The following is a 12,114-nucleotide window of genomic DNA, read 5'->3' as shown; positions in this document are numbered from 1 at the left end:
ATGTTTCCAACAAAGTCAGGGTGGTATATAACTAGGGAACAGGCAATACAGTATCTCACTGTAAAAGGGAGGGAGAGAACAGAAATTATTCATGTCTGAAAAGTCCCTGAATTTGAATTGACTGCAATAATTTAAACCAAATAGTGAAGTGTTCAATAATGAGAGTAGACAAGATTATATTTGATTAGCTGGGCTTTCCTCAAAAATAACTTGATTTTCTAGGAAGACACAATGTATCACACAATGTGACTGAACTGAACATTAATAAAGCACGTTATATGGTGCTACTCAGAAATTTATTAATTAAGCTGGGAAAGTTGGTATTTTTAAAAAGAATTATAGTACAGGCAAAGAACTGGGTAAAAGTGGTAGGGTACTGAATGATTTTTAATGGTGAATCCAATGTAGTCATTAATGGCCTGACACAAATGTTACCACTGCTCTATTGACAAAAAAAAATTAGAAGATATCATTAATATAATGCAGAAAAAATGGTTGATTCCAAGAAATTGAGGCATGAAATGGAATGAAATTCTACAAGACAAACTATAACATCATACTTCTGAAGAATAAAAACTACGTAGCTTTAAAGCAAACCTTAGAGCACTTTAGTCCTTATTCTAACATTTGCTCCACTCTTCTAATAGCTCACTTGCAACTTGTTATTTTACTGAAATGCAGCAAATTCAAAGAGCACAAGTGAAAATATCCTCAAAATATTCGCACTATGTTCACTGTGACATTGCATTTTGTGTTCAAAAGGCTGATGATGAATCTAGAATTTTTGGAGAACCTTAAGGTTAGTTTGGATTATTATGCAAAAGTTTGGAAGATGAGTTAATTTTTTTTTGAATCAGTGAGGTACTGCTTATGTGATCACAACTGAATCAAATAAACTGCAGTCTAAGACTTGCTGCTGTGAGTGAGAGGTTCCAATACTCACTTCTAGAACTTCCAAAGAAAAACTATTATTAATTTAAATTACATTTGTAGACCTCCCCCCTTTTCTCTTTCCTCCTTCTCCAGACTTTTGTTGCTCATTTTAACCTTCTTTTCTGAGATTTCTGTTACTACTTTGCTTGCCTCCTTCACCCAGTGTAGGAGTCAGTGCTCTGCTTTCCCTAAGGTCCTACATAATTCAGGCATGTGATCTTTTCCTCACAGATATTCTCTTCCCAGAGAAGAGAGAGCACAGGCTATGGTTGTGCTACATTTCTACACAAGTCTTATTTCCATTATGAACAAAAGCTTCAGTTTTTCTTACCAAGAAGATCTTGGAAAAAGTAGAAACACATGTTTCCTAAAATGTGAAGGTCGGTCCCCCTGTAACTGGAACAATTCCTTTAAGCTGTGAGATGGCACAGAAGATGAGCCTGTTGAGCACCCATTTGAGAAACAGCAATTTCAGTGAAGCCTGAAGTAAACTTTGCAAAATGTGCCTGTGAGAGCTACTCAGTACTTGCATGTCTTGATCTCTTGCCTGCTATTAGCAATTTTATTTACCCTCCTTTCCTGCCTGACTGCAGGGGTTCTTGGGCTGGAAGGTATTTGAACAATACAGTACAGACAACACAACTGCTCTGCTTCTCATTTACCCTGGTAGTCATGTGAGTCAAGCCCTATGATTTACAATTCCAGATTACAAAAGGAAATATATAACAAGCTTAAAAATTAGGGCACAGGTGTTTCTGAAGGTCAAATGTTTGGCATGACTAAGTTTAGGAAAATAATTAGGAGGATTAAGTTTATATTTATATTTCCTTAGTTACACACAGCTATTACAGGTTTGGTCCATAGAGTATTTGGTTACTTCTGCTACCTGTTTATGCTATTCCCACCAAGTTAGTGTGAAATAAACTAGTGTGTGAACATTCAGTACATTAACTAAGCTTTGATAATAACAAGGAAACATGTCTTTACTTGTGGCAAAAACTCACTCTCATTTCAGATAACAGGGCAATTGGCAGCTGCGTTTTGACTTGGAATGATGTAATTTGGATGATTATTTACTTAATATTTAAACGTGTATCTTCTATTTATATGTTCTGCATTAAGATGGATTGTGTGGGTTCATTCTTGCTGAGCTGGAGTGAAGAATCCTGCTCTACCTTATAAACTGTGCCTTAGCTGGCAGGCAGAGAGGATGAGCTTTCAGCTGTGGCTTAGGGTGTAGCTCTATGTAGGAAGGAACAGAGAATTTTCTCACGTTGTTTAGAGACATGCAACTTAATCCCTTAAGGCTGAAGAGTAATATATTTCTTTCTTCTGCTAGAATGAGATAAAACTTCACTATTTATGTTTTCCTATAAAAGTAAAAAATAATATTTTTTCTGTACAAAAAAAGAAAAAGGTTTTTCTGTGAATCTCTATTTACAGATATATATCTACACATGCACACATATGTATATTTATATACCTACAGAAACTTTCACCATTTTTTTCTAAAACTTGTAAAACTCTGGCCTGTACAGCATTAAGGCAGCTATCCTGATGGGTATCACATTTTTACAGTTATATCCATCAGATCTCCCAATAAATTCAGTTTAAAATTTTAAATTCCAGTGGACATGAGTTAGACTAAAAAGTCCTGTAAGCAGTAAGACATAATATTAGTACATTAGTAGCAAAAATTATTATTAGCATATCTTAGTAGCAGTATGTAATATTTGTAAGTAGCAGTGTTAGTAATAACATGTAGTAGTAACATCCTTCCTTTAAAAAAAAAAAGTACAACACCAGCAACTTCTTTCTACATATATTCATGAAGAGGAGCTTCATATTTCTTTAAAACTTTACTATATTCTTAAGATTCTTCAGGGGTCTGTTCTTTTCCTCTACTATTATTGATCCTATTCTTATCTAACAAAAGCCCACTTCTTCACATTTCTGAATTTTACTCCTTAAATTACACATTTTGTTACCTATTTTACAATATAATAGGAACTTATCTCTTCCTGCTTGTTCCATGCAACCAAGAGGTTCACTGTGTTAATAACCTTGTTTCCCTGGCCTTTGTTGTTCCTCTCATTCTATACCATCTTTGCTAAAGACCATCTGGATGATCCCAAAGGTATCCTCCAGTCTTTTTTTTTCTATGATTCTATAACCTATAATCAACACTGAGAACTAAAGTATCTCTTGATTTCCTCAATGAAATCTAAAGGTCCACCATTTCTGTACCTTCTGTACATTTCCGCTGCATTCTCTATTTCTTATCACTATACAAGCATCAGCTTTTCACAACTCACACATTTCTTTGTTGCTTCCTACTCTCTTTCTAGCACGTTTTCTTTCTGTGATGCTTTGAGAGAGGAAGAAGGCAACTAGATCCAATCTCTTGGAAGATTTTCTGCATTCAAAGATTATGGATCTAAACCAACATCTCAATTACAACAGCTATTGGTGATGCCTTGAGAGGCCTCCTAGAAACAGAGACTAGACAGGAGTAAAGGATTAAAAGAGGTATTTATTTGAAAGGCCTTCAAAGGTACACCCTGGGGAGCCTGAAGCTATTCTCAAAATGGACCCCAAGATGGACCAAAGGTCACGAGTTCTTCACCCATTTATAGGTTTGGTTCATTTGCATAGCAGGATTAATTCTCCAATTAAAGCTTCAGTTTTGCCCTCAGCTTACCCCCCCTTTAGAGGCTCTTTGGTTTATACTTTTGGCCTAGGACAGTCTTGGTGTCCTTGGAAAGCAGGGCTGGAGAGGCTTTGTTACATCTACCTAGCATGAGAGAGTAGAAATTAACAGTCTACAAGAAACTTTCAGAGTTACACACTAAGCAGTACAGAATTTGAAAAATATAAAAGTTAAAACCTAAGGCATCACTGGAAGCCAGTGCTTGCACTAGTAAAACACCCTTTCACAGAAAATGTTGCTAGGTAAAGCAGATGGATTCTGCACATGTGTCTTCTGGAACAGTCCAGAATAAATTTGCCCCAAAAGTGGTCTAAAATTGCCCAAGGAACTTGAATTGAGGCTGAATCAGGATGCAACCTTTATTTATATGGCTTCATATGGTTTTTATCACAGTATTGCTGCCTCATTCAGTGAGTAGACAGCTATTTAATATTCATTTGTAATACTGAATTCACTTGTAATCAGTGTCTAGCAACAGACCTAATGAATACCATCAAAATATGAGGCAAAATCTAAAAATATATTACAATGCTAGTTATTTTTAAAAACACTATGTTTAAAAAAATCTCCACCAAGCTGCAACCACTTAGCAGCATAGCACTTCTGTAAATACTTCTGCTTCTCAGTAGCACACACTTCTGCAAATACCTTTCTGGTACACTTCATGATAAACATTCCAGAAACAGGGAAAAATGCAATTATAGGCCAACTTTGAATGTGTTAGATAACTTGCACTGGGGCAGCATCCGACAATGATTCTGTGACAGAAATAAAGTAGTATTTCAGATCATCTTATTAGTGTTTATCTGCCTTAGCCATTGAACTGTCATTCTTTCCATCATCTCCTGCCTCATATGCTCTGTCTCAAAATTTTTGTAATATGTGACAGAGCAAGCCTGTAGGCAACAGCCAACTTACCTATTCCATCAGAATCCAGCACAGGTTCATGCCAGGAGGGAACTGGGGTTGTTTAGTCTGGAGAAAAGAAGGCTGAGAAGAGACCTTACTACTCCCTACTACTGCCTGAAAGGAGGTTGTAGCAAGGTGCATGCTGGTCTCTCCTCCCAAATAACAAGTGATAGGATGAGAGGAAATGGCCTCAAATTTAATCAGGTGACGTTTAGATTGGATATTATAAAAAACTTCTTGACTGAAAGGGTTGTCAAGCATCAGAACAGGCTGCCCAGAAAAGTGGTTAAGTTACCATTTCTGCAGGTATATAAAAGATTATAAAATATGTATATGTATATATATATATATATACTATGCATAAAATATTACAAAATGTGGAACTTAGGGACACAGTTTGGTGGTGGACTTTGCAGTGCTGGGTTAATGATTGGACTTGATCTTAAAGGTCTTTTCCAATCTAAATGGTTCTATGATTCTAAGAACTGAACTTGAACTCCCTGCCAAATCATTCTCCCACCACGTTTCTCCCATTTCCTCTACCAAAAATTGGTAGCTCAGGTACCACAGGCTTCTGGTCCAGCCCATTCATCTCACACCTCATGAGATTTAAGTTGCCTTCTTTCAGCCCTTTTCTTCTCCAGTCAATTAGCTCTAAATCCCTCCTTTCAGTTTTGCTCGGTAGCTCTAAATGTCACCCTCTTGTTTTGCAACACATACCCACTCTGCTTTTCTTGGCTAATCATTTAATTCCTTCCCAATACCAGAATCATTGTCCAACCCATGTAATCTCCTTGTTCAACTGGTCTCTAGGTCCTCTTTCCACTGCCTTCCTAACCCAACATGGCTCAGATTCCTTTCCTAAATATCCTCTTGCTAAGCCACTCCAGTTTCTGTACCCCTTCTTCACTGATTTCTTGTCAAGCCATTTCTCTTCTACTCTCAGTCTTGCCTCCTCCTAATGCATTCCTTTCATTCCTAATGTGATTTTACCTCCTTGCATTCAGATCAGGAGAATAATTCTGAAAGTCAAAAATGGCTACCTATGCTCAGTCACCATTTCCAGCTGCATTTTGGCATAAAACACCCATTGCAGGAAAAGCCTTGGAGCCTGCACAGAGCTTGATCAACAACAGACTGCACAGTCTGTATGGAAAAAGGTTGCAGAGACTTGGATAACACGACCTGTAAGGTTGGGCAATATGATCTGGGAGGAAACAGATGCTGCATGGTTGCTTTAGAGTGTGGTGCAGTTTGATTAGCTGCAGGAGCTGTGAGGGGCATGAACAAAACAAATGATGCCATCTCCAGCCCTGTTGGTAGCCTAAAGCCAAGAATTGTTACAGAAGGCATACAAATCTATTTCTGAAAAGCCATTAATTGTCAGCGTGAAGGAACAAATGAAAAACTCAATAATGCTACACGAATATCATATGTGACCTGTTATTAGCGTGTAAGAGCAGATCATTAGGCTCCTACAGTGTTCAGTGTCTCTGACATGGTTAATCAAAAGGGCTGCTATAATAATCACCGACTTCTGAAACAATGGGTGGAGATAAGACTTCTGTTGTAGAAATCCATTTCAAGTTATGACATTGCTCGTTCATCATCTACCTTTCTTCAGCTGGTGAGTGTGTAGCAAAATGGTAATTGAGTCTGAGTGTTACTAAATGCAAAGTATTACATACAGAGGTAAAATTCTAATTCTACTTTAATTCTCAAAAAAAAATCTGAACTATATTGATACAAAACAATGATTAAGAAATACTGTGTTTGTCAAGGACAGAACTTTAATGTGTAACATGCACTTAATACTAAATAGTTTGAAAGGTCCTGTAATGAGATGAAGTAGGAGACAAGTTTCCAGGAATATGCCCATAGGGAGAAGAGTTCTGTGGAGTGTAAAACTGGACCCTCACTACTGCTACTAAGCAAATAGATCTGCACATAGAATGTATTAAAATGGTTGTTCTGTTACATTGGCATCCTTTCTACATTACTAATGTTAAAACCAAATGATATTTGTTCAAAGAACAAATACATCAATACATCATGATATGTATTGGTCATAACTCCTGGAAAACAGAAAGATGGGTCTGATGAAGTTATTATGGTTTAAACCTAATGTCTGATACCTTATGACCAAATACAAGGGAGGGATATGATTCCCTTTTTGAACAATTTTAACAATTTAAGCTCCATCACCTGAAATAAGAAGGAACCACAACATAAACAGTGATGATTACAGAGCTTTCCAAAAGATATGTCTTTCATATAAGTTACTGCCAAATTCAATTCTGTTGCAAACCATGGTGATAGAATACAATGATCTAAAAGCTTGTTAAATTCTCTTAATATATTGAAAAAAAATTTATTTTCCCATTGCTTCCTTCTGGGAAATAATTGGACCACATTGGCATGACATCTTGTATTAAATAAATTGATATGTAAGCTGAGACAGAAAATTAATGCCAACTTTCAGTTTGCATCATTATAAATCAGCAAATACATTAACCAACAAAGATATAACCAGCTGAGAAGCACTATTTATAAGGGAATTATGAGGCAATCTCAATAAAAGAATTAGAACTCTACCTAGGAAACAGATACTAGTTGTAAACATATTTTAAATACCTTTCTTTAAATTACTGAATTCAGATATCAAACTTGACATGTTGACTTTGCAAAGATCCATGATACTGCTCATGAATGCCTTTTCCATAAAATGTTCCTTTATTTGAGATAAGCTAGAAATAAATATTTAGCAGTGAAATACCTTGGCTTGCAGATCACTAAAATCTATCAAGATCAAACTGAGCTCTGATCCACTTCAGAACAAGCTAAACAGGAACATCTAGTTTCAATTACCATTTTTCTACCCAGTCACCTAGTCCTAACAAGGTAGGCAAGTGAAGCTCAAAATCATAACTGAAACTGACTGTTCATAAATGCAGAGTACTGTATTTCAGAGGAAAATCTAATTCTGTATTTTACACAGACTGTCCAATTAAACCGACTAACAAAAGGAATATCAGCATTCTAAGCATCAATGCGAACATCTCACTAGAGACGTCTTTCTGTAAATGTCAAACTCAGAAGCCAATTAACAACAAAAGCAAATAAAAACAGTAAGGAAAATAAAACTGAGTTCTTAGTACAAATCAGGTGTTTTCTCTCACCTTAAATACCAGCGTGTTTTCTGGACCAGCAGAATATAAGTGATTATGCCTACTGACATGAAAAATTAGAATAGATGTCAAACACCTTACTTTAGAAGGAAATCAGTGTGTGTTTGAAATTAGAGTAAAATCCAGTAAGAAAGCAGATATGTGGAGTCTATACTGTCTCTAAGAGTATCTGATACTATCCACATACAGAGAGAAGACCATACAATTTCTGAGTCTCGTATAATAACAGTAATTCCAGTGTATTTTCACATTTTCATCCAGACGTATAAATTTATGAGCTCTGCTTATAAAAAGCAATCTGTTGTCTTGTATATTGGAAAGGCAGGAGGTATTAGGTAGAGGCAAGAGTTGCTTGTACAGAGGCTAGATCACAGTCACATAAAAAACCCCATGTATATAAAGCAAAAATACAGACAGAAATCAAGAAATCGCACAAAGTAGACTTCTGTGTAGCAATTAAGCACTTGTGGGTTATGGTGTCAGTTAACAAAGATTAGGAAAAGTACCTCTGTCAGTGGGAAAGTGAAGCAGTAATGGCACAGAAATTCTGCAAGCATCAATACATTTAAAAGCCAATGCTTTGTACATCTAAGCATTTTTTTCTATACACCCCTTATCTTCTTCTGCCCATGCTACTCCCAAATTTGCTTACTGCTCAGAAAGACTACCTTCTCACTTCTAAAGTTCCTGTAACACCCCAATCATGTGACGGGCATGTAGGAAGTGGGTAAAAAAAGGCCAAGAACTAGAAGAGAAAACAGGAGGAACAAAGAAATGGAAGCTTGTTCGGTAGATCAAAGAAAGGTTTATGTCCATTTCAATTTCATCCTGTGGGCCCCACTCTGAAGATCAAATCTACATTATAATCAGCATATGGAGGTGGAGGCTTATGGGTTTTGAGTGGTTGATACCAGATCTACACTGCTTCACCTGCACTGGAGTTGGAACTTCTATGAAGTGACTAAACATATAATGATACCGTTTGGCAGACATAAGTTGTATTCATAAGGTTTAATAAGATAATTGAGAATAATCTGTATCATTATTCATATACACACATTTGCACATATGTGAACTGATACATGATATAATGTAGCTCAACTTCATATGTAGAACTTCCTTCTGTGAAAAATAAAGCAACAAAATTAATACTCTAATGTAGCACTCCAGCAGAAGGAATCACTTAATGCTGATGACTGCATTAACAGAACAGTTCATTAATTTCCCTGCAAACCATGCCAGATTCTACAACTAAGAGATATATCTAGGAGATAACACAGACTTCACAAAAGACACCACATCAATACTTGGAACTTTCCTTCTTGCTTCACTAGTTATTAAGTTTTCAATACCATATTACTTTACTTAAAATTAAACAAATGAACAATCTACTGAATTTATATAGAAAATTAAGCAAAGGTAAGTTTGCAGAATGGAGTCAAGCACTACACAAATCACCTTCAAACTTAACTAACATACATGATACAGTTTGCATCTTACAGCTTACCTCAACTTACATAAATTAAACATAAAATAAATTCTTCTGCCACCTTTCACAACATTTGTAAATTGCACTCCATGATATTTATATAAATTACACTGGACCTACAATAAACAACATGATTTTTCATTTAATTATTTGATGACATGTTGTTCTCAGAATATACCTGGGTGTTGTATGCCAAGTGCCAACAGCAAATAATACAGGTTCTTCCTGTTCTGGGAGACACCAAATAGGAGGATCTTCTTACTTGTTAACCTAGACTCCATTAAAAAAATGTATTCACACAACTATTAGTGGGACAAATACTCACTCTGTAACAATTTCTTTTATTTCTGACTTTGACTCCTTAAAACTCAAGTGTCTAAAATCAAGAGTGGCTGAGGACACGAACTGAAAGTCTGAACAGTCTAGCAATTTTATTACTGCTTATTATTTATTAAGCTTTGTTTTTTAAATTGGGAAATGGAAGAACTGCTTAGGCAGACACCATTGCCAAACACCTCAGACACAGGAGCCCAGCCTCACATTTGCTGTTATGAGGTCTCCTGATGTCCATCATAGGGATTTAAGGCTTTAATAGTAAACGCGCATTTTTCTTCCCACAGGCTTCAGTCTTCCAGAGTGCACCTTCTCATTTAAATTGGTTGCTTGCTATAGATGTTCCTACTTACCTAGTAAGAAGTTTGAACCATACCATGGACTGTATTAAAAGGATGGTCGTTAATTCAACCTTGCTTTATCAGAGAACCTACACACAGTACTACTAATACAGGTAACAGAACTGCTACTCTTTGCTTCTTCCAAGCTACCTTTCCCCCTCTAGCTTTTACATTTGAGATACATTTGAATTAATGTTGCTCTTATTTGTTACCTTGGAAAACCCTCACAGTTGACTTGTACCAAGAATACCAAGAAAGCAACATGGCCACAATGTATAAAATATTGAAATGCAGCAAATCTCAAACTGAAGAGAAAAAAAAGAGCTTTTGACACAAAAGCATTTAATCAGTGTGGGTGATTTTATCAGGGATATGCTTAGACATGAGTGGTGCTGGAAACTGATGAAATAATGGATCGATAAAAATCTCATGTTTTGGACTAAATGCCCATTTATCAATCATGCTCACAAAGTTATTCTGAAAAAACAGCAACTTTCAGGAGTTGAGGCAGTAGAAGACAAAGTGGAGGACTGGATGCATGAGATAAGTTTCTCAGAAGATGACAGGCTTGTGTGAAATTATTTAAGGAAAATATAGAAGAGAAATAAGATATGTACTAGGTCATGGTACTGGCTAGAGTCAGAAAGTGGGGTAAGGACACTGAGCAGACAAACAGCAGAACACAAGTCATGCAGACATGCAAACAACAAAGGTCAGCACGGCCCAAACTGATGGACAGTTCATGGAAACAAAGTTAGGCTATACTAGATAGCAACTTCTGTGGAAGGGTGTACCCAACCTAAGCTTAAAGAGGGAAGAGGACTTGTAAAGAAAAGTGTGCAGTATCATAACACTCTTGATCTCTGTGCTGATATTGAGATTAAAAATATCAGCAAAACTGTACTACAAAGATTCATAAACTTGAAAATTTGCAAAAATTTTCCTTTTTGCAATGATTTTAATATAAGAATTTTATTTTGATAACAAAAGTACTTCTTTTTTAGGCTCTCTTACTCACCTACTCTCAAAGCATCTTCGATTTTAAAAACCAAGATATTATCACAAACATTCATCTTATAAAACAAAATGAATTTATTAATACTGTGTGATTCTGCTATGTATTTTTCTGAGGATCTGAAACACTTCAAATAGTTTACAATTCCTCCCACCCACATCAAAACCACCAATGTACAGCAGATGTTTTAAAGTGGGGAGATTATTGATTTGTCTAAGGTCACAGAACTAGTTTCAACAGTCCTGACTCTAATGCTCTAGAAAATGCAAACAGTTTGATAGTTTGAGACCCCAGCTTTTACACCAAAACATAAAGAAAGAAGAGTATATGTGGTGATTCAGAATGAATAAACAGGGATTACCTCTCAAACTGCAGCTTCAGACCTGCTATTCCAGGCAGACATACTTGGAAGAAACAGGAACACCTGATAAATGGACTGAACTATGCACACACTCTTGTGCTACAGTAAGAAAAGCACAACATTCACAGAAATTCAGATGTTTTAAAAAGCCTGTATGAAAACACTTTTCAAGACTAAAAATATATACATTGATTCCACCTGCATTTTGATTTAAGTTTGATCAGAGAAATTGTTTTGTCATTTCAGTGTTAACCATGGCACCAATATAGGCTTTCAGTCTATGACCGACCAGTTCCTACAGAAAGTACAGACACTTTATATACATTATCAGGTGTCTTTCTGAGGGATATGACCTCGAGGAAGATCCAATATAAATACAGTTATGCTGGCATGGGTGTTTTCGCTGGTATAGCTCAACATGCCAATCTGTTATTAACTCTGCTGGAAAAAGCATCTGTGCGAGTATAACTGGTTTTTATGGGACAAGGCTGGCTGGTATCGCCTGCTGTACCTGGTGTGGCACTACCCTTTAAAGGGATTCTTTTCTTGTACTTACACGGGTGACAGCTCGTTCCACCCTCTATCTGACAGCCAGTCTTGGCAGCTCCTCTCATGGCACTAAACGAAAAAGTAAAAAAAGAGACAGCCTAGCAAAACCTACATAAAAGTTTCTCTGAAATTTTAAAATGTTTTAAAACTCATTAATTTTTTTAAATTTTATTTTTACTTCGTCTTGTTACCACATTTACAAGCCATTCCTAGCACACACTCAGGAATCACACCCTCATACAAAGAGCCCCGGGAGAGTGGATGACCGGAGCCCGCTGGGCAGGAG

This window comes from Corvus brachyrhynchos, unplaced genomic scaffold (assembly GCF_000691975.1).
Source record: "Corvus brachyrhynchos isolate BGI_N302 unplaced genomic scaffold, ASM69197v1 scaffold101, whole genome shotgun sequence".
NCBI lineage: Eukaryota > Metazoa > Chordata > Aves > Passeriformes > Corvidae > Corvus > Corvus brachyrhynchos.
Note: the sequence above shows the minus strand (reverse complement) of the source record.